The sequence below is a fragment of the Phascolarctos cinereus genome, unplaced genomic scaffold (genome assembly GCF_003287225.1).
Source record: "Phascolarctos cinereus isolate Bilbo 61053 unplaced genomic scaffold, phaCin_HiC Scaffold_2;HRSCAF=192, whole genome shotgun sequence".
In the NCBI taxonomy this organism is placed as follows: Eukaryota; Metazoa; Chordata; class Mammalia; order Diprotodontia; family Phascolarctidae; genus Phascolarctos; species Phascolarctos cinereus.
The window spans coordinates 1,010,930-1,036,362 of record NW_027555625.1 but is presented as its reverse complement, the minus strand read 5'-3'; positions in this window follow the sequence as shown (position 1 = coordinate 1,036,362).

Here is a 25,433-nt window from a genome sequence, read left to right as displayed (position 1 = left end):
CCCAAATGTTCCTTAGTCACATAGACTATGGACCTGGCTGTGCTTCATATCCCACAACCAGTCTGCCTCCTCCCACCAGGGCCCCCATGTCACCTACAAAGTAGAGTCACATTGTGCAAGAGCATGGATTTAGGGAGCTTTCTTGGCATCCAGTCCAGACTGACCACTTTTGCTGCTCACACTTTCTGTGAAGTCTCGGGCCACTCACTTACTTCTCAGAACCTCTGTTTGTTCACAAGTCTCCACAAGGGATGGTTCTCCTTGTCCTGCCTGCCTGCCTCATGGGGCTGCTGGGGACTCTGAGCTGTGGGCTGAAGTATTCTGTAAGCTGCCAAAACTTGTGCAGGGGGTCACATTTGCTCTCATTTGTTGGTACTTCATAAGCTCCTGTTTATGACATGTTGTCTCCTCATTTAGACTTCAAACTCCTCAAAGGTTGACTTGTTTTGATCTTCCTTTGTGTTCTCAGGGGGTAGCACAGTACCTGGCATACAGTAAGGGCTTAATAAATGCTTGCTAATTGATTGACTGATTGATTTTTTTAAATGTTAGCTTCACATAGCACCAGGAAGGTTGATTATTAGAGGGCTGGCCCCACATCACCCATGTGCAGATGAGATGACACCACCAGATCCCCACTGAGGTCGAGGCAGGGCTCCCCACACTGAGTAATGTCCTTGCCAAGTGAACCACCTCCTGGTGCAAGGTACCATTATTAATGGCTCCCCAGCATTCCTTCTCCCTTTCTTCCCCAACCTCCCCCCTTTTCCATCCAGATCTCATTATCCTGCTGCTAATTGCATGCAGCTGGGCCCTTGATCAAAGGGATTGCTTCTGTAACTCACCCAAATGGATCATAATCCAAGACATTTATGACACCCTTCCCATAGACCCCTCTGTGATTTATCAGCTCACAGATCACCGGCACTGGCTGTCCTAGGGATGCAGAAACATCTCACTTAGAAATACCTCTAAAAGGCGACAGCTCTTAGAAGCCTGTTTTGAGCTACCACCTCTCCTCTGTGCTTCCCAATCACCCACCCACACAAACACATGTACAAGTCCAAGGAATTCTGCTCTTGACACGACCCCAAGAAAGCAACAGAAATTAAGGTTGGTGGTTTTCCTGAATTTGTTCCATCAATCAACAAGTACTTACTAAGCACCTACTATGTGCTAGGAAGTGTAGAAGACAGGAGGAAATCAATATTTGTTAAGTACCTACTATGTATCAGGCACTCTGCTAAGCACTTTACAAATACTAACTCATTTGATCCTCTAACAGCCCTGAGGGAGGTGCTATTATCTTCATTTTACAGTTAAGAAACTAAAGCAGACAGAGGTGAAAAACCTTGCCCAGGGTCACACAGCTGGTGAGTATCTAAGGAAAGATTTGAATTCAGGTCTTCTTGACTCCAGGCCCAGAATTCCACCCAAAGTGCCTCCCACTGCCTCTAGGTGAGCTAGACAATGAGTGTACACATACAAAGAATTAAACAATTTTCATCAGACCTAGGGAAAATTTCAGACCTTATCATAACCCCTCCCCACAAAAGGAGGCAACCAAGAGAACAGTAACAGCCTTGGACTTGGATACCTCCCCTCCTCTAGACAAAGTCTTAATGAGGGTCATCTCTACTCACAACAAGTGCATCCTCCAAGAGGGTATTAGCAGGGAATGAGCCAGGCTCTTTGGGAAGACTCACTCAACAACGGGCAACCACATCTTTCCCTTTTCACAATTAACTGAAATATGTGAAGAACACAATTCCATTGTGCCTCTTGTTTGCCTGATTCTGTCTCACCAAGTGCTACTTTGGCACTTCTTTCCCAACAAACATCCTCTATACACAGGCCAATTCATTAAGGATTCCCTGCAAAGTAGAAACAGAAATCACTCTGGGCAATGGAGAATAAACCACAGGCAAGGCATAAACCAGGGAGATGGACATTCACCAAAGTGTGCAGAAGGAGATGCTAAGCAGAGACCCGATGAGAAAAGAGGGGTTCTCTAGGGATGGTGAGGTCCTCCAGCTGCTCCTGCCTAGGGGTGACATTGCACCCACAGCATCCTATCCCAAGACATTGGAGAGTCCTGGATAAGAGTTGCGGTCACTCCAAGGAGTTTGGCCTGACCATGCACTCAGAAATGACCAAAAGGAAGAAGAAAGCCTATTGCCTGCTTTATGGTGTGCAGTTGGATGGACACCCTATGGAGCTTGGCCATCAGTGTATATAAGTCTAGGACAAACAGCCCAGATGGACAGTGAGTTGGACCCTTAGGTGAACAGGAAGGAGGACTGGGGCTGACTATGTGAGCACAGTAGAGCTCTGGACTTCAGTTTTCTCATCTGAAAGACTCTGGGGTTTTAACCTAGAGGGCAACTGATGACTCTTTCAGTTTTTTGCTCTGTGATCCTATGACCCTATGCCCCTGGTTCTGAGCCCCTGCTGAGGGCTGCTGGAACATTACTTGACCAAGACAAGAGTTGAGGAGGAAGGAGAGACAGGCAGGCAGGAAGCCAGAGACAGAGCATAATTAGTCAGTTCTTACTGTTTTCCAGGTGCTGTGCTAAACTTAGCAGGCCCTGGCCTTAAGACGCTTACATTTTAATGGAAGAAAACCTCACATAAAGGGGAGCCAGAGGGGGATGAGGTCCCAAGAGCAACATTGCAGGGAGCGCACAGAAAAGTGAAGCCTGGGTGTCCTGCTAGGACAAAGCACCAGAAAATCCTGGCAGGCCCCATTCACTCTGGTTTTTCTTGAAAAGACTTCTGCAATGACCTCTGTGCTGCCCTTCCCACTATGCCTCTAAGAAGGAAGTGCCCCATCACCACCAGCACCCTAGGCTTCTGTCATGATGTGGCCTCCCAGATTCCCTTCTTTGCCCCAAAGTCTACCTGAGGTCTTCTAGGGGCCCCTCTTGATGGGTGACCAAGGACTAAGGTGAGATCCACCTGCATTTCAGAGAAAGTCCAGATTGAGTCACAATGTCCTGGCATCCCATGGCTCAGGGCTGGGCTGCTGCTGGTGGACAGATGGGAAGAAATGGATGTGGTGGGACAGGGGAGGAAGGACCAGCCTTGGGGCTTACCCTTCTCTTCTCTTCTCCCTTCCCCTACCACCTGCATCATTGTTTGTCCTTCTAGTATCAATCTTGCCTGGACCCAAGTATCAGAGGCAGGGGACCAACAATGATTTCATGTCTACAGTCAGAATGGACTGGACTTGCTGTCCCAGCTGCAGTCCTCCTGACCTGTCACCTCCTTCTCACTGGTGCCCCCGCCCCCAGGCTCTCTCTGCCCCAATCCATTCTCCACACAGTCTTCCTGAGGCACAGGTCTGACCGCGTCACACCTCCCACTCAATAAACTCCAGTGGCTCCCTACTGCCCCTGGATCACACATGAAACCTTCTGACTCTTGAAGCGCTTTATGACCTGCTTCCTTCCTGCCTTTCTGGTATTCTTACACCTTACACCCTACCCCTAACTCCCAGATAAGCTGACCACCTCTGGTGAGAGAACCTAGCTACTGACCTCCCAGGGGCAACTTGTTTGGAAGGAAACAAGGCAAAGAGTGATGGCAGAGTGCCCAGCAGGTACCGGGGTCCTTCACCTCAAGAGGAGATGCTCACACAAAGGTTACACAGGTGAGCTGCCCCAAGGCAGAGCCTGGGGCTACTCCTCCTCCGTCTTCACCAGACTGTGATTTCCCTGAGGAAGGTGCTTGAATCTCCTCTGTCTCTCTCACGTTGGTGGACCCCTGGGCAAAAGCCCTAGGTTTCTTCCTCCCCTCCTACCTTCACAGGGCCTAGCCCAGGGCCATAAACACACAGTAGGTGCCCACCAGATTCTTGGTTGCCTTCTCTTGCCCTTTGGAGAGTAGGGAGCCAGAAGTCAGTGGGATTCTCTGCTTGTTACTGAGTACTATGGGAGTCAGTCCTGGTCTCTTGACCACCTAGTAGAAATGCTGCTTTTTCACACAACATTTTCCAAAACTCTTCCTGCTGTCAGCATTAAGCTTTGCATTGCAATCAGGTGATCGAGACATGTCCCCAGCCAAAATTAGGCCCCAGACAGAATAATTCATCTGGGATGCAGACTGCTGTCTGTCCCATTAATATATGTCATCTTGGTTGAACTCTAGAGAGTTTACAAGCTGCTTCCTGTAAGCCCCAAACCGAGCCCCACCAAGGGAGTCTTCCCTCACTCCTCCTTCCCTCCACAGAACAGCTCAGCTGGTGTTAATCTGGAACAGCTGCAGGTAATAGTTATGACCTCTCACCTTAAGGTTCTTCGTGCTGGGAGCTACAGCTAGGAAGCAGAGAATCATAGGCCGATGAATGGGGCCAACCCCAGGCCTGGGTCACAAGGCTAATGGCTTCTGCAAACCTACCCTACCCAGGAGCTGGGAAGCTGAAACCTACCATGGTGGGAAAAGCACAGGATTAGCTAGCAGAGGACCTGGTTTCAAGTTCATCTCTTCTCTTTTGTACTGCGCAAGCTTAGGCAAATCACTCTCTGGACCTCAGTTTCCTCATCTGTAATAAGGAGTCTTACTAGATGATCTCCAAGCTCTAAATCTATCACAATGTCAGAGTTACAAGGAATTCCATGGAATCTAGTGGAATCTAAAAAAGAGAAAATCCCATCTACAAAATCTATGACCAATGGTTATCCAGCCTCTGCCAAAAGACCTCCAGAGATGAGAAACTTACCACCTGCCAAGTCCACTCCGAGACAGCTCTCATTGTCAGGAAGAACATCCTAGACTAAGTCCAGCCTAAATTTGCCTCTTGGCATGCTTCCTCCATCACTCCTGGCTCTGCCTTCTGGAGCCAAACAGAAATCAGCTAATCCTTCTTCCACATTCAGACTTTCCAGATACTTGAAGATAAGTTTTACAACCCTGAACCAATCCTGCCCTTCAGAACATTGTTTATAGACTCACAAAAGCAAAGGATTTTAGAATTTGGAGGTCCTTCACGAAGCATATCCCTCAACTGCCTCATTTTACAGAGGAGATAACTCAGGCACAAAGATGGGAAAGGACTTTGCCATGGTCATGCCAGTTAGTGGCAGAAAGGGGACCAGACGTAAACCCTGACACCAAGTTTACTTGCTGAAGTGACTACAAAAGAGGTTGGGAGGGAAAAGTCTACTTATACTTTGGTTCTGTTTATGGATATGACCAACCCCTGGGCTGGATCCCAATGTGACCCTCAATTAAAAGGCAGAGGGACCCTCAGGTAGAGGGGGTCGTGAGGATGCCTATTGGGAATGATGTCTTAGGGGATCAAATATGACATAGAATGATGAAATATACAGATCTGGAATAAGAATCAGATGCAAGACAGTAAAAGATAATCTTTTCTACATGTAATATTTTTTCTCAATTACACATAAATAAATTTAACATTCTTTTTTTTAAATTATGAGTTCCAAATTATTTCCTTCCTTGCCCTTCCCCTTCCCCTTCCCCTCCCTTGAGACAGCAAACAATCTTATGTAAGTTATGCAAGATTATCTTTATTCAAGTGGAAAAATGAAAACCTTGACAATCGTGGTGGTCCATAAGCTAAAAGCAAGCAAAAAAGTTAAATGATTACAAAGACAAATTAGCTGTACCCAGACTTCACCAGTGGACTGGCCAGATCAGAGCCAGCATGCGGGCAGGGGTAGAAGAGCAGGGGAGCCAGACCTGGGCAAAGAGAGCAGGTGGTCCATGAAGTATCCAACACCCATTTCAGGAGGAAATCTGAGCAGTGGTGATGTCATCAGGAAACGGGCACTACATATTACTTACTATCTGTCTTTGCCTGAGTACCTTACAACAAACCTGCCTCCACTTTGGCTGCATTTCCCATGCTATTTTAAAGAAAACAGTCACTGGTGGGGGAAAAAATAGACCATAGGAAACAAACAACTTTTGAAGAACAAAAATCAGGAACTGGCTAATTCCTTCTTGGGAGGAAGCACAGGGAAAGCAGAAGTGGATGGAAGAGTACAGAGCTGCCCAGTTTGGTATTGGCATGAGGACATCCTTTTTCCTCAGGCCCAGGTCAGTGCCTCAGTCACTCTGTGGCACTCACAGCAGTAGCAGCCCCCTGTCCCCTCACACTATTGTGGCTGTGCTCTCCCTCTCGCTAGAAAACTGGAGGCCTCTCCTCTGTGTGCCTGCTCACCTCTCAGAAGACTTTTGCTCTTTTTCTACTAAAGGAGAGAAGAGACTGCCCTTTAAGACACAGTCCTGACCTCTTCGGTTCTTGAGTCAGAGAACACTGGGATTCTACTCTGACTCATGAGCATCCATCTCCAACAGAAACATTTCAGAAGGATGAAATTATGATTGAGGCAAATCTAGAAATTATTAGTTGTCAGTCAAGAAGCATTTAATAAGCACTTACTGTGTGCCAGACGCTGTACTAACTGCTGGTGATACAAATAAATAACAGCAGGGATCTCACATTCTAATGGGGGGGGGGCGGTGCACAGCAAACATCAAAATAACAAAGCACATATGAGATATATACAGAGTGTCTGGGAAGCAATATGAGAGGGTGACCAGGAAAGTCTCCTCAGAAGGTAGAATTAGAGCTGAGTCTTGAAAGAAGGCAGTGAAGCTGAAAGGTGGAGGTTCTGGCATGGAAAACTGCCAGTACAAAGACATGGAGGTAGGAGGCGAGTGGTGTGTGTGTGTGTGTGTGTGTGTGTGTGTGTGTGTGTGTGTGTTAAACAAAAAGCCAGTCGGGCTGTATTGGGGACTGTGTGGAGGAGTGAGAGGTGTAGGAAGACTGGGGAAGGGGCCAAGTTTGCAGAGTTTTCAATGCCACAAAGAACAATCAATCAATCAGTATTTATTAAGTGCCTACTATGTGCTGGGCACTGTGCTAAGCCCTGAGGATACAAAAAGAGGCAGACAGTCCCTACCCTCAAGGAGCTTACCATCTAGTGGGAGAGACAACAAGAAAACAAACATATGCAAAGTGAGTGACACTGTAAGATGGCTGATGCCCCTAGAGGAGGTGTCTAGATAATCAAAGTCCCCAGTCACTGTGATGCCACGCTTCTGCCAGGCTGGAGATCTGCCTCCTGAATTCTTCTATTTCCTCTTTCTGTCCAGATGGTCTGTTGTGCACTCCACTGACAAAATCACTTCGTTCCATTGAGCTTCACCCAAATGCTCTCCACCATAGTCCCTGTATTTTCTTATATCGATCAATAGTGAATAAACATTTACTGGGGCAGCTAGTTGGCACGGTGGATAGAGCACCAGCTCTGGATTCAGGAAGACCTGAGTTCAAATCTGGCCTCGGACACATAACACTTACTAGCTGTGTCACCCTGGACAAGTCACTTAACACCATTGCCTAGCTAAAAAACAAAAAAAAATTATTAAGCATCTACTATTTGTCAGGCACTGTGCTAAGTGCTGGAACTACAAAGAGGACACTCACTGTCCTCATGTTGCTTACAGTCTAAAAGGAGAAACAATGAGCAAATACAAACAAGCCACATATAGAATAAATAGGGGAAATTAACAGAGGGAGGGCACTGGAATTATGAGGGTTGGGGAAAGCTTCCTGTAGGAGGTGGGATTTTGGTTGGGGCTTAAAAGAAGCCAGGGAGATCAGTAGTCAGAGCAGAGGAGGGAGAGTGTTCCAGGCCTGAGGGATGGCCAGAGAGACAGACAGACACACAGACACAGACACACACACATACACACACACACACACAGAGACAGACAGACAGACAGACAGACAGAGACAGAGACAGAGACAGAGAGAGACAGAGAGCACGGTTCCATGAATCCCTACACAGAGCAAGCTTGGAAAAGATTCTCCTCACCTGACCCAAGCTCTCACCCTGTGCAGGAAACCCTTCTGCAGTACCTTAGTCAGGGCATTATTCAGTCTACTTGAATCCCTCTGGTGAGAAGCAGCACACTACCCACAACATATTGGGGCAGCTGGGGCTCCTAGTTCTGCTCTCTGGGTCAAGACAGAACAAATCCAACCAGTCCCTTCAAATCCTTGAGCTCAGCCTGGGGATCTCTCTGGGCCATTTCCTCTCATAACTGAGATCATCCTATCCCTATGCGGATCCTTGTGGCCGGCTCCAGACCCTTCCCCATCCTGACCATCCTAATGAATGAGATCAGCAGAGGAAAAACAGTGGATAATTAGACCCTCAGCTGAATTTGGGAAGAGGTCTGAAACAGCCACCTTGGGAGCTACATAGAATTAAGGAAATTGCAGATAAATCCCATACTCTGCCTTTGGGTCAGGCCTGCCAATGGATGCCAAATGAATGCAAGTTGTTTTTTTTTTTTTTCCCAGAGAATTCTTCCCCGTGATCAGGGAGAGAAGATTGTCCTATGGAGCCCATGGAAACTCATTGACAACATGCCTCCTGGGGAGCTGGCAGAAGATGTGAACCCTGTTAATGCCACCAGCTGTGCAATGCCTGCCACTGGCCTGAAGTCTTGGCTGCCCACAACCAGATTGCCTCCAAGTTAACAGAGCAGCCCCTTGGGGAGCCTTTGGACAGAGACAGAGAGGGCTAGGCTCAGGTGAGGCCAGATCCTCTCCAGCTATCTCCTGGCTACCCTCCCAAACCACCAGACTCAAGAATCATGTTGTCTCTAATGTAGCTTCCCTTTGCAGTGGCCCCCACCCCAACCCCATCCACTTGGGTGCCAAGACTCCCCATTCAGAATGCCAGCCCATGGCAGCCAGTGTGAAGGGCCCAGGGCACTGACATGCCCTTCAGGCAGGGCCCAGGTCAGGTTCATTTCTAGGCCCCCAACAAGCCTCCTCTTCTCTCCCTTCTTCTCTACTCTCTATTCCCCATCCCTTCTCTCCATCCCCTCCCTTATCTCTCTCTCTCCCACTCTCTGCCTCTCTCTCACCTTCTATCTGTCGTATCTCTCTCTCTCTCTGTCTACCCCTCTCTTCTCTTTCTCTCACTCTCTCTTTCTCTCTCTCTCTCTCTCTCTCTCTCTCTCTCTCTCTCTCTCTCTCTCTTTCTCTCTTCCTTCCTTCCTCCCTCTCTCTTTTCTCCTTTCCCTTGAGCACAGAAGCCCAGCACCTAGGGACCTCCTCAATAAAAAAAATAGTATGTCCAGTTACAGCCTGAAACTGAATAGGGAAAATTAGGAGATCTGACATGGGTTTTTAAAAAAAATCAACCTCATAAAAAATCAGTCTCAGAATAGAGAAGCATGGCTACAAAGCAATTTGTCTGGAAAGGATCTGAGTGTCTAAGTGGACCAAAAGGACAATATGAATCAATAGTGTAAAGTAACAGCTAAGTAAGGGAATGGGTTCAAATTCTTACTTGCACACATATGGCCTTGGGACCATGAGCAGCTCATTCTGCCATTTCTAACCTCAGTTCCCTCATCTCTAAATGACAAGCAGTTGGACTGAATAGTCTCCAGTGGCCTCCAAGGCCCGTGCTCACTCAGACCTCCTGGGAATCTACAACCTCAAGGGAAGGTACAAAGGTGGAAAGGAGTGAATCTCTCAGACCAGGGTGGGTGAGGACAGGCAGGGCATCTTCTGGGAAGGCAGGCATCTATGTGTGGACACCAACAGACAGCTCTTAATAGACAGTGAACTACCACTGAAACCCAGGGTGCAAAGGATAGTCAGTCATGAGTCATCCCACCAGACTCTCAGAGGAAGGCTCTACCACCCATAGCCTTGGATACCACATGTTTGGTCCTATAGCTCTTCCTTCCTGATACCTGCCCTCCATCTATCCTCTGCCCAATGGAGGCCCTGGGTGGGGGCAGAGGCAGAGAAAACAGCTCACCTGAAAGGTGCCGATGAGGCCAAGGAAGGAGCCAGAAACAAGCCAGAGTTGGTCAGCTCATCGTGGACAAGAAGCAGTCCCATGGGCCAGCCAGGCCAGCTTCCCAGGGAAACCCCCAGAGGGCTGGGGGTGAGCAATGAGGAGCATGTGCCTGCCACTCAAGAAAGCCAGGATGGAGGGAAGTGCTCTGCAAACCTGGCCCAGGACCATTCGGGGTCTGGGTCATGACCCCAGAGCCAACTGTCTCTGCTCACACCACGCTTGATCTGCCTCTATCCATGCCCATCCTATGGAAGCCTTAATCTGTAGCCATTCATTCCCTGTATCTTCTCTCTCTTCTCAGTCCCGGGCCTTCAAAGGTCATTGCCTCTTAGGTCTTGGGATGTGGCCTAGGACTTCCTAATCAGTGTTTCCTGTAAGCCTCCTGGCGGTATCATCCACCCCCACATGAGTCTCAGGAGTGGTCTACGGCGCTCAGGCTTGGTCAGCCTCCACACAATCTTTGTCATTTCCCAGATGCATTCCCCAATCAGCCCTGTTATCTGGCAGCCTTGTGACCCCTCAGCAGGAAGTCAGAAATCATCACTCCTCTCATCTCCCTTCCCAGCAGAAGCTGCTTTACATTACTTAGTTCCAGTCTCTCCATGGCCTTACTCCTAGCCCTCTGAGTCACAGCCTTCCACCCACTAAGCAAAGCTTCTGGCCAAGCCTGGGGGTCCCATCTGCCCAGTCTATCATTTATCTTCTTTATTTTACAGGAAAGCCCTTCCTTTCCCTTCAGGAAAGCTTGTTTCGTTGGTTTCAGTTTGTTCTTGTTTTTAGAAGGGAGAAGAATAATTGATCTCAACTATACAAACTGTCCGGACTTGTAAAAGACTAGAAAACTGATGGTTCACTTATGATCTAAAACAAAAAAAGGGAAATGATGCTCATTTTCTGCAGGAGATCTTTACCATGCTAAGTCATCCACTAAGAAGTGTTCCAGTTCCAGAATCTCTCCACTGGGTCCCTGAAAATGCATGGAGAACCCAAACATACCCTGGATGATCCCCTGCAATGTAATACTCCTTATCTTCTTAACTCAGCATTCACAGGTTTGCAAAATGGATCCCAGAGCAAGAAGAAAGGAGGGAAGAGGGCAATGGCTATTCCTAGGTTCTAGATTACTTCAGTAGGAATATATACTTCCAAAACTATAGCTCATGAACCCCCACTAATAAACTTATCTTTAACAATCAGTCAGTACACACAATTAGATTGAAATGATGGCACTTTCTGAAATGGGATAGTGGTAGATAATATCCTCCCATAAACCTGAGGCACATTCTTCCACAGTTACCCAAATCATCTGGGAAAATAATGAACACAATCTTAACACACAGGTAGGCAGGCACAACTGCAGGGAACTCATATAACCAAGGCAACACTCCTGTTATGACCAGGCTTCAATGCACTATCTCTCTTCCTGGAGTTCTAATGTTGGATACAGTGTCCTCCTCTCCCCTCTCACCCAGATTCAGCATCCCTACTGCATGTATCCTCACTTGAGTTCCCAGAGTCTAATCCTCTCTGCAACTTCACCTTTAACTGGCAGAGCTAGTTCTCCCTTGAATCCATGATCAGCTCTCTTCTCTGCTGCCAGGGGTCATATTCCTTAAAACTGCTTCTACCATCAGTAAGTGTCTATGTATTGATATGTCTGATTGGAGGGTGTGTGCCTCTGTTACCTGCTGTATGACTCTCAATGTGCCTCAAATAATCTCAAAACAGAAACTCTCAAGAGAATCTCCTCTGGTCAAGTAACTCCTCTACCAGATAGACACGCAGGCGTGCGTGCACACACACACACACACACACACACATACACACACACACACACACACACGCTGCCGGCCTTTGGCATCGGCCCAGCAGTCACATTCCAGAAAACTACTGCTGCCCAGGACTTTCTGGAGGGTTTAGTTATTCAAGGCTTCAAAGGCGTGTGCTTATTTTTCAGCTAGTCCATCCCAAACTCCCCTTCCAATTCAATCAGAAAATATTTCATATTCCATAAGGGGACACAGTGTATAGACGCACTTCAGGGTCAGATCACCACCTCTTTAAGATGCCAGAGCCTCACTACCTCAGCCATCCGTCCTTAGCTTTCTATGACTATGGAGGAGAGAGAATCCAGGAGTCAGAAATCAATTGGTCAGAGTCCAATGCCCTCCTTACGAAGTCAGATGTCATTGTTTCTGATAAACTAGAGAGTGGAGGGCCTCTTCTCCAGCCCTTCCACCAATGGCCCACTGGCCGTGCCTGCCCACTGGCCATGCCCACCCACTGGCCATGCCTGCTCACTGGCCATGCTTGCTCACTGGTCATGACTGCTCACTGGCCATGCCTGCTCACTGGCCATGCCCGCCCACTGGCCATGCCCGCCCACTGGTTATGCCTGCCCATTGGCCATACCTGCTCACTGGTCTGGGGGCCCTGAGCAAGGCTCAGTTCATTAAGGGTCAGCTGCCCCATGTTTCTTATGCCAGAAGGCAGCTCTCTGCTCAACTGCTTTTAATTGCCAATAAGCACATTACCGTCACATCCCAATACAAGCAGGAACAAATGCAAACCTCTCCATCAGCAGATATGCTCTTTTCTAATAAGACCTTATTGCCTGCTTTATTGCCTTGTTTTTCCTTGCTGCTGGGCTCCAGATTTCTCCTTGTGTTTCCCTGGCCACTTGGGTCTCTATGATTTGTCAAATGAATGAATGAAAGGATAAGGCACAAAGTCACTCTAAAAAGGACCATAATGTAGTGAGACACATGACGGTGACTTTGTAACATAGGATGAATTCTGAAGGAGGATAATAAATGCACACAGAGGCAAGGTGGGCACCGCTAGGCACACAGTAAGTGGGCTAAGTGTGCAGGAGACTGGAGCAAGTCGGGGGAGGCTTGTGCAGAGTTATTGCAGCCAGCTCCTCAATGTGGTGCAGAGATGCGGACAAGTATGATGTCTGCCCCAGCCATCTTCCATGTTGCCATCTTCCAAGTGAATACATCAATACCGCTGTGATGGAGAAAACATCACTCCACCTCTGACTGGCACTGAATGCCCAGAGTTTCTCCAGGGTCCCTGCTGGATCAGAATGGATGAGCCTTCCAGGCTTGAAGTTTGATCATCCTGTATTTTCTCAATCCACAGCTTCCAGAAGCGTAACTGCTGACATGTGCACATCTGGGGAATGTTCTTAGCTTTTAAGAGGGTTTATCCAGACACAGGAGAGTGTAGGAAGCCTTGGGTCTACCACTTACTCCCATGGCACTGAAGACCAGTTCTTCCCGGCTCTGAGCTTCAGTTTCCCCATGTGTCCAATGAATGACTGGACTGAATAACCTTCAAGATCCTGCCCAGCCCTAAGTTTGCCAATTCTGGGATCCTCAGAGTCTCTACCACTTACAGCCAACAAAATATTGGGAGCCAACCTTGGAATATCACATAAAAAAGAAAAATGCATAGCATCCTCCCCCACATCATGAACCACATATACCATCTTGTACCACAGTTCTGGGTCCATGCCCAAAGCCTAAGCTTCTCTTTTCTGCAGCAACCACCCCAAGTGGATGCCAGGGGCATGAATCTCTCCTAAAAGACCCACCAAGCTCTCTCCAGTATCAGAGCAGTGCCTGGTACACACTAGATACTTAATTAATGCTTGACTTGTTGACTGGGGGATGGGATCTGCATGCCCAGATACCCTGATGCTTCTGGTTTTGGGGGTAGGTAATTACAATTAAGATGAATAGCAATTACTTGACATGTTGTTGGACATTTTCCCTGTGAAAACAATTGTAGCCACAACAAATGAATCATAAACCCCATGGGGAAGCAGAATCATCACATTTTTCTCCAGGGCTTCATTACTCTGGGTGAGCAGAAAGGGGAGAGCAGTGGCCCTTAACCATCTCTGCCGTTACCCAGACACAGACTGTGCTGAGTCTCTAATGAGGGTGTCACCATTCAAGGTAAGCTCTCTCCTCTCCCTAATGCCCAATGCCCTGTTTAACATGCCCAGTGTCTGTCTAGGGAAGCTCAGATGCAGTAATATGCAACTAATGCCTGCCTGTGCCCACCCACGCACAAGTATACAGACATGCACGTACACACACAAGAAAGGGACTTGGGCTCCACACTGAGCCGAGTCAGCCAAACCCTGGGAGCCAGGACTTCTGGGAGCTCATCCACAGTAGAAGCCAATATCTCCTTTCTCTGAGCGCCAGTCTCATCCTGAATCTGCCCTTCTCCCTCTCCTTGGCCTGCAGGTAACACCGACTACCACACCCTTGAAGCAATCACTCTGAGTCCTCCTCCTCCCCTAGGAAGGGAAGAATTCATTAATCCTTTCCTAACACAAACTTCTTGTGTGTCTCCCTGTACTGGGCACCATTGTGGTGCTGGGGAAATGAGGCATTAGTCTGATTAGAGACAGTGGGGGCCTACTGTCAGGGCTAGGAGAGGACCCTGGGCTATGAAAAAGAGAGGGGAGAAATTGCTGTGGGCTAGCAAAGCTTCAGGGAGGAGGCACTCCTGGAGCTGAGGAGCTGACTCAGGCAAAGGGTTTCCCTGGAGATGGAAACCACAGAGCATCAGGCCTGGAGGCACTTCCAAGGCCAATAGCCCAAGCACCTTGCATTACAGAGGAAACTGATCCCCAGTGACACAGCAATACCCCAGCCAGGGTTCAAGGCCATTCAGCCTTGCCCAGTAGCTGGGCAAGGATAGAACTCAGTTCAGACAGTCAGTTGACTAGCCTTTATTAAAAGTGCCTACTATATGCCAGGCACTTTGCTGAGTGCTGGGAGTATGAGGACAAGCTCCCAGGCTAATGGGGGAGACGATGTGCAAACACCCAGAAACAAGCAAACTACAGGCAGACAAACTGTGCAGGATCAACAGAGGGAAAACAGCAGAAGAAAAGGAAGGCTTCCTGCAGAAGGGGTCTTTCACTGAGACTTGAAGGATTGTCAGAGGAATCCGGCAGGTGGAAATGAGGAAGGAGAGGGCTCCAGAGAAGAGGTCCAAGAGAGGGAGGGTCTTGGGTGCAGAACAGCCAGGAGACCAGACTGGGAATGTCGCCTGGGTTCAGAGCCAGGGAAGCTAGAAGCGGTGGGGGGGGGGGTGCATTCAGCAATAACAGATAAACTGGGGAAAAGCTGGGGAGGGGATGAACCTGTAGACTTAAAGATGCCCAAAAGACATCTAGTTCGATAGGTCCAGAAGGTATTGGGTCAGTGCTCTTCACTAGCCTCAGGGCTGCACTGATAAATGTTTAACAAATGGCTCTCTGGAGGGCATGGAGGGAGATGTGCAGGACCCTGGGTGTGCTGGCACCACTCTAGCAGATTGTTAAATTTTCATTGTAAGCATTCATCCTTCCAAATCAGCGAATGTTCTGAATCAGGGCTTGATTTGTCTAGTGTCTGTCACCCAGATTTAGGAAGTAATGAAGAGTACCTTAATATTGGAAAGGCGATTCAAGAGTGCATCTTGGGTACTTTTGGAGAACTGGTTGTTAAACACTGACCAGCACATCCCAGCTCAAGATTAGTGAGTTTAATCGGTTTTGTCAACATCATTCTTATCTCCTTAAGTCAGGACAATGAACAAAACAATGACTCACACCCCGATTTCCTGGGTGCAAAAGCTCCTCCTGGAAAGCTAACATTTCTGCTGGCTAGGCTGGCTCTTCCCAGAGGGGGTAGGAATGACCACAAGGGACGTGAAGAGCGGGCACCAGCAAGAGGGAAAAGGGGTCCTTCCACAACTGAATTGCCACCAGCGACCCACAAGAGGAGGGGCCCGAGGCCCAGACAGAGCACTGGAAACCAGGAGGGGAAAGAGACTCGACTGGATGCTGGACACTGCCCCCCTCTCAGAAGTCACACCCACCAAGCGCTCCTCTTCAAAGGCGGGGCGGGGGGGGGGGGGAGGAGATTGGAGGAAAGGGAGGAGGGCCCAGCTGACAGCCTCTGCTCCTGGGGAAATCGCCCGCCCAGCGTGACAAATTTTCAAAGGCATGAAGCAGAAAATAGTGTTCTGAGCTTGAGTGAGTGGAGCACCTGGGGAGGACAAAGGGGAGCAGAGGAGGGGAGGACTGAAAGGAGGGGCTGAGAAGAAAAAATCCAGGGCGCCCATTAGCTCCTGTCCTTCTAACGACAGCCCCAGGATGACCAGTCTAGGGCCCGGGGGAGGGAGGAGACTGCCTTGAAGCCTGGAGCAGGACAGGATGGGATAGACTAGCAGAGGGTCCTCTCCCAGCCCTAAAATGGGTGGATGACTGCTGCCCAGACAGAGCTAGCTCGGAGACCCAACTGCAGGAAGTCCATAGCTCCTTCCTTTCCCCAGCCCAGGGTTAGAGCAGTGAGCTGCCTCAGCACGAGAGTGCTGGGCTCATTTCCTCACTCAGCCAGCATGCTTTGGGTGCCTGCCAGAGTGTGAGGGACAGCTGTGACATTGGAAGGGACTGAAGGGAGCACCTGGGAGGGTGTGGGGGAGTCGAAGACACCTTGAGGCAGCTCCTGGCAGAGCTTGCTGGGGCTGGCGGGAGTACGCACTAGGAGCCGGGGGAGGGCGCCCCCCACCCCCGCAGGGGGGTTCGGAGGCGCTCACCTGGGGTGGGGCGGGGCTGAGGGGGCGGGGTGTTCACCACCTGGGAACTTCCATTTAATTTTGTTATTCTTGCTAAATAGGTGAAAAACTCAGCTCTTTCTCAGCTATAAGGACTCGATCTCTGTCCTCACCCTTCAGAACCCCAGGGAATGGAATGAAAGATTGGAAATTGAAATTGCGCCTCAAGAAGCCCAGGGTCCTGAAGCACCTCTGAAACCCCTCCACATCACACCCAAAAAGTATCTATCCAACCTTTCCTTGAATATCTCCAGTGATGGGGAAACCACTGCCTCCAAGGCAGCCCGTTCCACTTTGGGGACACCAGGTCAGGACGTGTCCCCTTTGCCCCCGTTGGTCCTGCTTGGCTCCCAGTGGACCAGCAGGAGTCTGGTCCCTTCTCCACAGGACAGCCCTTTCCTCAGGAAAAGGCAGCTGCCCTAGCTCCTGAGTCCCTGAGTTTCCTTCACCATGCAGGCTGCCTTCCTCTCCAGTTTATCTTCCCTGAGATGTGGTGCCTAGAAGGATGTGGCCTAACAGAGCCATGACAGAGGTCACAGCATGACTGTTAGAACCAGCTGGACAGTAAACAGAGCTCTGAGGACCTGGGTTCCAATCCAGCCTCTAACACTGACAAGTGAGATAATGAGATCCAATGAGATGAGATTTGTAAAACACTTTGCACCTCATTGTGCACTGTCAGCGTCATTCCTGGAGGCTCAGCCTCTTTAATTCAGCCCCAGATGGCCGCAGGGTAAATGGTCTACAGGTGGGCTTGGCAGGCCTCCATACGCAGAGCTCCGACCTGGCCTCCTCTCCCCAGCCTTGTGCTAGTGGAGGGGAGCACGTGGATTCTAGAAGCCCACAGCTTTCTCTGGAGGTTGAACATCCCTCAGTCCAGTCCAATGCTCTAGCCTGCTAAGATCAGCTTGGATCTTGAATCTGCCGTCCAGCATGTTCACAGCCTCTGTCGTCTCCCATGTCATGAACCTGACATCTCTGCCTTTAACTAAATCATTGATTTAAGGGCCAAGAACAGATTCCTAAGGCACTCCACTGGAGACTCCTTCCAAGGTATCATCTGCTCATTAATGACTACTCTAATTGAACTCAAATGTAGCCCACACCTCTCCACCTTCTCCAAAAGAACAGCATGAGTTTTGGCAAATGCTTCACTAACATCTAAGTAAACCACATACATATATATTACATACATATTACATATATTCATATACATAAATATCCCTCCTTCCCCCCCCCTTCACTTCTTTCATCCCTCCTCTAGCCTTGGGATGAGAGAAGCACCACGAAAGTGGCCTCTACTTCCTCAGGTGGCCCAGAAATGTCCTTCCCTTTCCTGACCACCACCTATCACACAGCCAGATGGACATGTATGGGCCTCTTATGTACGGGCCGCATCTACATCCCCACTCACCCCTTCCTGGATTGTAACCTGTTTCAGGGTTAGTCTCCTCAGTTTTTCATCCCTTCACACAGTAGGACTCAAGAAATGTTGTTTAATTAAATTGAATTGGGCCCCAGTGAATTGATGAGCCCCCAAGAATCATGAAAAGCACCCTCTGGGCTAGAAGACCTTAGCAAGCCACCTTCCCAGCCCCCACACAGAACAGTCACTGCCGTGGCCCATTTCGAATGGGCAAAGAAGACCAGGCACTGAGGGAAGGAACCAGGTCCACCCACAAACCTTCAATCCATCTGCTCTAGCTGGAGCCCAGCAGGACCCCAGGGAGCCCAGGCTGACTCTGACCTCTTGAGAGGCAGCAGGAGGTCCTGGGGTGACATCAGAGGATTTGATAAGGACATTGCCAAAGCTACCTTCACCCACCTCCTATGGGCCATCAAGCCTGATAATGGCAGCCTATGTATAGGAGTGACCACCTGCACAAGTCCCAGTATGGAGCCCTTTGTGGGAGCATATGCATTTAGCTACTGAGCCTCCAAGGGCATACAGCTCCCCCAAGACAAAGGATATCTTTGCCTTTGGATCAGGGCCCTTAGATGTGCAGAGAGAGCCCCCGAGGGTTTCATCCAAGACTTCAGGGCACACCTGGCCTATGAATGTAGCATGGAGACCAACATTTCCTTCATGCCCCAGACAGAAACTGTTTGAAAGCTGCCTCCTACCTCTGCTGGTTCCTGCCAGAATGGAGTGCTGGGCTGGGACCCCTGCTACCAAGCTCTCCATCTGTGCACCAAGAATGTCAGCAGCTGGGCTTAACCCAACAGCTGGGCTTGGTTGTTGGGCACATCCCAGAGGGAGATTACCTCTCCCCCCCAACCCCACCAAATAGTCCTCCAAATTGAGTCAACCAAAATCATTTATTTATCGCCCAATTCCAGGCTTTTAAATCATCAAAAAGAAAAAAAAAAGGTGAGTGTACCTTGTTGGTCGTTGGTAGCAATTAACCCTGGGGAAAAAAAGAGTAAACACAAAGATAATTCATTACCTTGCAAGAATCAACAAACAAGGACTTAGAGAAATTTCTGAGTAAGAAGATAACTCAATAGCCACTGGTCTGAGCCATACCCCATATGAACCTCCCTTCCCGTCTACCAGACTTCTGAAAGGACTCAGTGTGTGCGATATGAGTTTTAGTCCTGTGTCAGCCATTAACTTGCTGTGTAAACAAAAACAAATCCTTTGGCAAGGACTGGAGATACAAAGAGAAAAAGGCGAAAAGTCCCTGCCTTCAAGAAGCTTCCATTCTGTTAGAACGAGACAACACATACTCAGGAGTGATGGCCAGGGAAGGGAGTGTCTGTGGCATCACAGGGCAGCCAACTGATGTAACTTTAAAAAAAAAAAAACAATGGAAGTGTTGTTCAAATTATTGTGCCAGGAGCAGGAGGGAAAAGGAGTGAGGGAAGGTATATTCTGGAGCAGCTAAGCAAATGGCAAGACGGCCTGGGTGAACAGCTCAATGAGTTGGGAAGGATGTTTTGATTGTCTGGTTTGAGGTCTGCAGCTGGCTAAGTATAGTGGGCTAGCTCAGTATGAGCTCAGTCTATGTTTTCAATCAAGGCTTGTGGATACCATCAAGAATTCATTCCTGGAGGCTTTGGGAATATGGAGGAACAAGAGCTCTCAAGATATCTAGTCACCTGGGAAAGAAGAGGAAGGAGGAGGAGGAGGAGGAGGAGGAGGAAAGAAGAAGAAGGAAGAAGAAGAAGAAGAAGAAGAAGAGAAGAAGAAGAAGAAGAAGAAGAAGAAATGCTGAAAAGAAAATTGCCTTTAAAGGGGAAAATGGTTAAAGAAATGATCAGACAAAATAAAAGTTTGTGTGCAATGAAATAATATTCTGGATAGAAACCTGTACGGGCAGAAATTCCAGCAGAAAAACATACTCAAACACTAACCAAAAAATACCAAAAACAGAGTTAGACTCTCCTCTAAACACAGAGAGAGAGAGAGAGAGAGAGAGAGAGAGAGAGAGAGAGAGGAGAGGAGAGGAGAGAGAGAGAGAGAGAGAGAGAGAGAGAGAGAGAGAGAGAGAGAGAGAGAGCCAACATAGTAAAAGACTATACTACTATCCAAAGTAATCTATAGTGCTCCTACAAAATCAGTCAAATTACCAGGAGGATGCTTTCTAGTAGTAAATAAAATATATGTTGTTGTTCAGTTGTTTCAGTAATATCAGACTCTTCATGACCCCATTTGGGGTTTTCTTGGCAGAATGCTTGACTGGTTTGCCATTTCCTTCTCCAGCTCATTTTTTAGATGAGGAAACTGAAGTAAACAATGTTAAGTGACTTTCCCAGAGTCACATAGCTAGTAAATGTCTGAGGCCAGATTTGAACTCTGGAAGATGAGTCTTCCTGACTCTATCAACTCTATCCCAGCACTCTATCCACTGCAGCACCACCTAGAGGCCCCTAACAAAATGAATAGGGAACATCAGGAAGTAACAACCAATATTTGCATAATGCTTTAGTGTTTGAAACCCTCAAAGTGCTTTGGTAAAGCGAATGTGTAATTTTGGGGGAAGGTGAGTGGTAAAGGTATTATTGTCCTCATGTTACACAGGAGGAAATAGACACAGGCTGAAGTAAAGTGACCTGCCCAAGGTCACATGACTAGTGGATGTCTGCAATAAGGTTTGAACTCAGAGCCCTCTGACTCCAAGTCTAGCACTTTACCCCTATACCATATTACCTCTCTGATGTACAAAGATAGCAAGGGGAACTATGAAGACAAAGAAGGAAGAAAGAGGTTTGTGGAACAGTTCTAAAATGATGCTAGAAAATATTCATTATCCTCAGTCTAGTACTGGATTTTTAGACAGAAAAATAGACCAACAGAACAGATTAGATTATGCAGAACCAGATCCAAAGACATAAAATAGACCCATGTTTGAGAAATCTAGGACCACAAAATGCTGAAGAAGAAATTAATTATTCAGTTTTTTAAATGATTAAGAAAATTCATTAGCATTAGGGCAGAAAATGGGGTTAGGTCTACATCTCACACAGTAGAATACAGAACATGGAATGAAAGATCTGGGAGGGGCCTTACAGCAGATAATGGCAAAGCTGAAGGGTACCTTAGAACATAAAACACAGAACATCAGAGATCAGAGGGGCCCTTGGACAGAGAATATCAGAGCAAGGAAGGAGGGGTGGGGAAGGACCTCGGAACAGGGAATGTCAAAGCTGAGGAAGAACTTAGAACAAAGAAAACAGAATGTCAGAGCTAGAAGGGACCCTTAAACATAAAACATGAAATGTCAGAGCTGGAAGAGATCTTAGAATACAGAAAATAAAATGCCAGAGCTAGGGGAAGGGGTGGTTCATTAGATTATAGAATGTTAGGACTGGGAGGAGCCTTAGAACAGAGAATATAGGATGTCAGTACTGGGAGAAATATTAGATGGTAGAATATGGAAGGCCAGAGCTGGGAGGACCCTTGGAGTAGAAAATAGCTCAGGGGAGAGTCTTAGAACTTGAAACTTAGTGCTCATAGCAGCTCTTTCAGATCACCTGTCCCCTCCTTAAACCCCTTATACTTTCCCCACTTTCTGTCTCAGCAACTGTCCCTTCCCCTACTTCCCAATGTAAATTGAGTCCATCAGCCATTGACTCCTTGTTTTCACTTTCTTCATACTTCAAACCTTTCCTATTCATTTCACAGGGTGTTTTTTTTAACCTTTTCTCCAATCTGTAATAAAGAGAGGTCCTTCTCTTTGCCATGGCCAATGTTTCTGCTTCTAGCCCCTCGGGGAACCTGGCCCTATAGTAATTTCTCCATCTCCCATCTTCATTCTCTCCCTTTCTCCTTGATCCTTTCCTGCTATCTTCAATCATGTCCAGATATCCCCTAGAAAACTTCCATTTGACCTCGCCATCTCTCAGTCACCACCACAGTCAACATCATGACAATAACAACAATAACGCATTTTAAGGTTTACAAAGCACCTTACATAGACTATCAACCCTGGGAAGAAGGTGACATTATTATCCCCATTTTACAGATGAGGAATCTGAGGCAGACAGGTTAGTCATGCAGAAATCAATGGGTTGAGATAGGATCTGAACCCAGGGGTTCCTGAATCCAGATCCCTCAATCTCTCTACGATACCACTTAGTTACTCAAGCCCTCACTCCCTCTAGCCTGAATCATTGCTATAGCCTTCTTCCTTCCAGCCTCTCTCCCCTGCCAGCTATCCTCCATACAGCTGTTAAAATCATCTTCCTATTTTTGATCGTGTCTCTCCTCTGCTCAAAATCTCCAACGGCTCCCTAGTACCTCTAGGACAAAAAACAAATTTCTGGCCCTGGCACCAATGCCATTTCACTTCCTCCCTCCATGCTCACCACAACTCAGTCAAACTGGACTCTGCTTCAGTTTCAGTCTCCAGAGTTACCTTTGCCTGTCTCCATGCCTTTGATCAGGCCGTCCTGAGCCGTAGGATTAGCCTTGTTCTGCTTGGCCTCAGCGGGCAGAAACAGAACAATGCTGGAAATGATTTAGGTTTGACCTCAGCAAAAACTTCCTAAAATACCACTTTTACAAAGCTCCCTTGGAGCTGTCCTGCTTGGGAAGTGCTAAGTCCACTGCCAAGTAGAGGACATAGAGTGACCACACTGATGACCACATTCAGTCTTACAACATCACTAGGAAGCTTCGTGTGCAGTATCTCAGAGCAGTGCTAAAGTGAAAGTAGCTGTGAATCTGTGGAGGTCCTGGTCCAGGGCCACATTGTTGGCACATCCTCAGCTGTGGTCCAAACTGTGGGCTCCTTAGAGGAAGCCAGGCTCCTGGTCTCCCTCCAAGCAGCCATTCTATCAACCCAGCACACACTCACACACATACACATGTCTACACATGCCTTGCACATGTATGCACACACATGCATGGCCCACATACACACACAAGCCAAAGGAACACACATCTGAACAACTGTAACTACATATTACTGCTTTAGAGACGCCTACCACCAACCTTAAAGTATCAGGCCAAGATACTGACGCTGCCATGGGCAACATCATGTTCATATCTTTGTGTTTCTCTTGGCAACCAGTACAGTTACAGCTACTGGTCCTGATCTAGGGTAGGTGCAGAATGGCTTCAGATGGGATGACGAGAGAGAGAGAGAGAGAGAGAGAGAGAGAGAGAGAGAGAGAGAGAGAGAGAGACAGAGACAGAGACAGAGAGAGAGAGAGAGAGAGAGACAGAGAGAGAGACAGAGAGAGAGAGACAGAGAGAGACAGAGAGAGACAGACAGACAGACAGAGAGACAAGAGAGACAGAGAGACAGAGAGAGACAGAGAGAGACAGACAGACAGACAGAGAGACAAGAGAGAGACACAGAGAGAGAGACAGAGAGAGACAGAGAGAGAGAGAGCACATCAGAGACAGAGACAGAAAGGCAGAGAGACAGGGAGAAGGAGATTGACTGAGCCTTGAGCCTTGTCACAGGAAAAGGCTGGAAAGGAGAAAGTGAGGGAATCGGGAGGCAGGAGGAGGAAAGAACAGATGCTGTGGGAAAAAACCCCACCAGGGTTGCCAGGTTTTCAATTAAAAATTCTCCTGCAGTTGGCCTGATAGTCTCTTATTTTAGGGGAATATGGGCACAATTCTCCTACCAGCATTATTTGCAATGTGAACCCAGCACTGAGACAGCCCCAAATTGTCATCCCTTTTGCAAACAAGAAGGAAGCTCCCATGCTCTGAGGCCAGACAACCTGTGCACCACTGTGGCTGTCACATCTGGCAGTATGGGGTACCCGTCCCCCTGCCTGGCCTCCAAAGGGCAGTGGCCCTAACACTACAGGTAGTTGGAAAGCAGCTACTCCCACACTCCTCAATCACCCCTTTAGAGAAAAAGCAAGCCAGATTTCTAATGTGTTTCCCTGTGAATCAGAGAATGCCCTCATTTGAATATATTTGCATATAGAATTCAAATGCCCTAATGCCAACTTTCCATGAGAAAACAGATTGAGTACCCAGCCTGCTCTCATTCTGCCCATCATAAGTAGAGGATCCCAGCCTGACCAGCTTCACCCAGAACAGGTGACAGCCAGAAAGAGGACATGGAGGTTGGTATAGGCTGGCTATGGTACAGGATGAATGGCCAGAGGAGGCACAGGTGGGCATTGAAGAAGTGAAGGAGTCAGAGGCCTGACCCGACCTGACCTGAGAGATAGGGCCTTCCAGAATACAACAGAGTTCCCAGATCTCACTTCTAACCTCTCACCTCTCACCTCCCACTTGGTCATGCTGCCATCCATCCATCCATCCATCCATCCATCCACCCATCTGTCCATCCATCCATCCATCCAGTTCATTCTTCACTGTTTGGGGACACAGGCAATCCAATGTTTGTGAAGGCTAGCCTTCCCTCCCCTGGCCAGGTCCTGGCTGGTGATGCAAGGGTTCAAGCCAGCCTGCGCTTGACCCCCAAGAGTTTAGTGTCTATAATTGTCAGATCCCCAAGGCAGTCAGGCAGGGAAGGGGCCAGACTAGACTTGTCAGAGCAGGAAGGAAGCCTCTGTAAGGTTGAGCAAGGGTGGGCTTTCAGCCAAGGCTCTAGGCCTGGCTCTGATCCTACCTCCTGAGGGAACCATGGGCCATCTCCTCCTCTCTGGGACCTAGACTCCTAGTATATAAAATTAGAGGCACCTCTAGCACCTTTGAGCTGTGCCTTCCTGGAGTTTCCTGGACTCCTGGCCTGGGCTTCCCACCAGCTCTGACTCTGATCTGCCTCATGCCTGAACCCTGGCCTTCTCCCTGCCTGGCCTCCCATCTGTGGGTCTGTTTGCATAGTGAGCAAAGATGCCAATCAGCTTGAGCATGCCTGCTTACCTCTATCAGGTGCTCTGACACTGGAGGCTGAGAAGTCTGCTCTTGGGACTAGATGAGGCCCAGATCACATGTTCCCAACATCCCTGCCCCATCCCCCAATAACACTTTGTTATATGCCAGTAACATAGTTCTTCCCTCTCACCTGCATGTTCACATGCAGGTACACACATATGCCCAGCCTGATTCAGACAGCCACTTGTCAGGGCTGCTAGCCTGGGCATTCCTAGCCAGATGATGGTCTGACCACTTCACAATGCTGAAGTCCCCGCCAGCTCTGGTGGGATTCTGGGATTCTATGATGGCAGGGGCCCCAGCATGCCTGGTGGGAGGAGGGTTTGGGAGCACTCAAGACCGGCCTTCCTGACCCTTCCGGAGACCCCCCTCCTCTCAGAGGCCCAGGTGGATACCAGGAGATAATAAGCCTAATTTGGGTAATAGCCTCAGTAGCTCATCTGAATATATGGAGCTTTGAGGGGGAGGCTGTCTGTGATCAATACCATAAATAACACTGAGTCAGCCTATAAGCACCGCTCTGGGAAGGGGGAGAGACCCGGACAGAGACACAGGGTGAGGAGAGATGGAGAGAGACAGAAAACCAGGCAGCATGGACCCCCTCTTAGGAATGAGGAGAGAACACC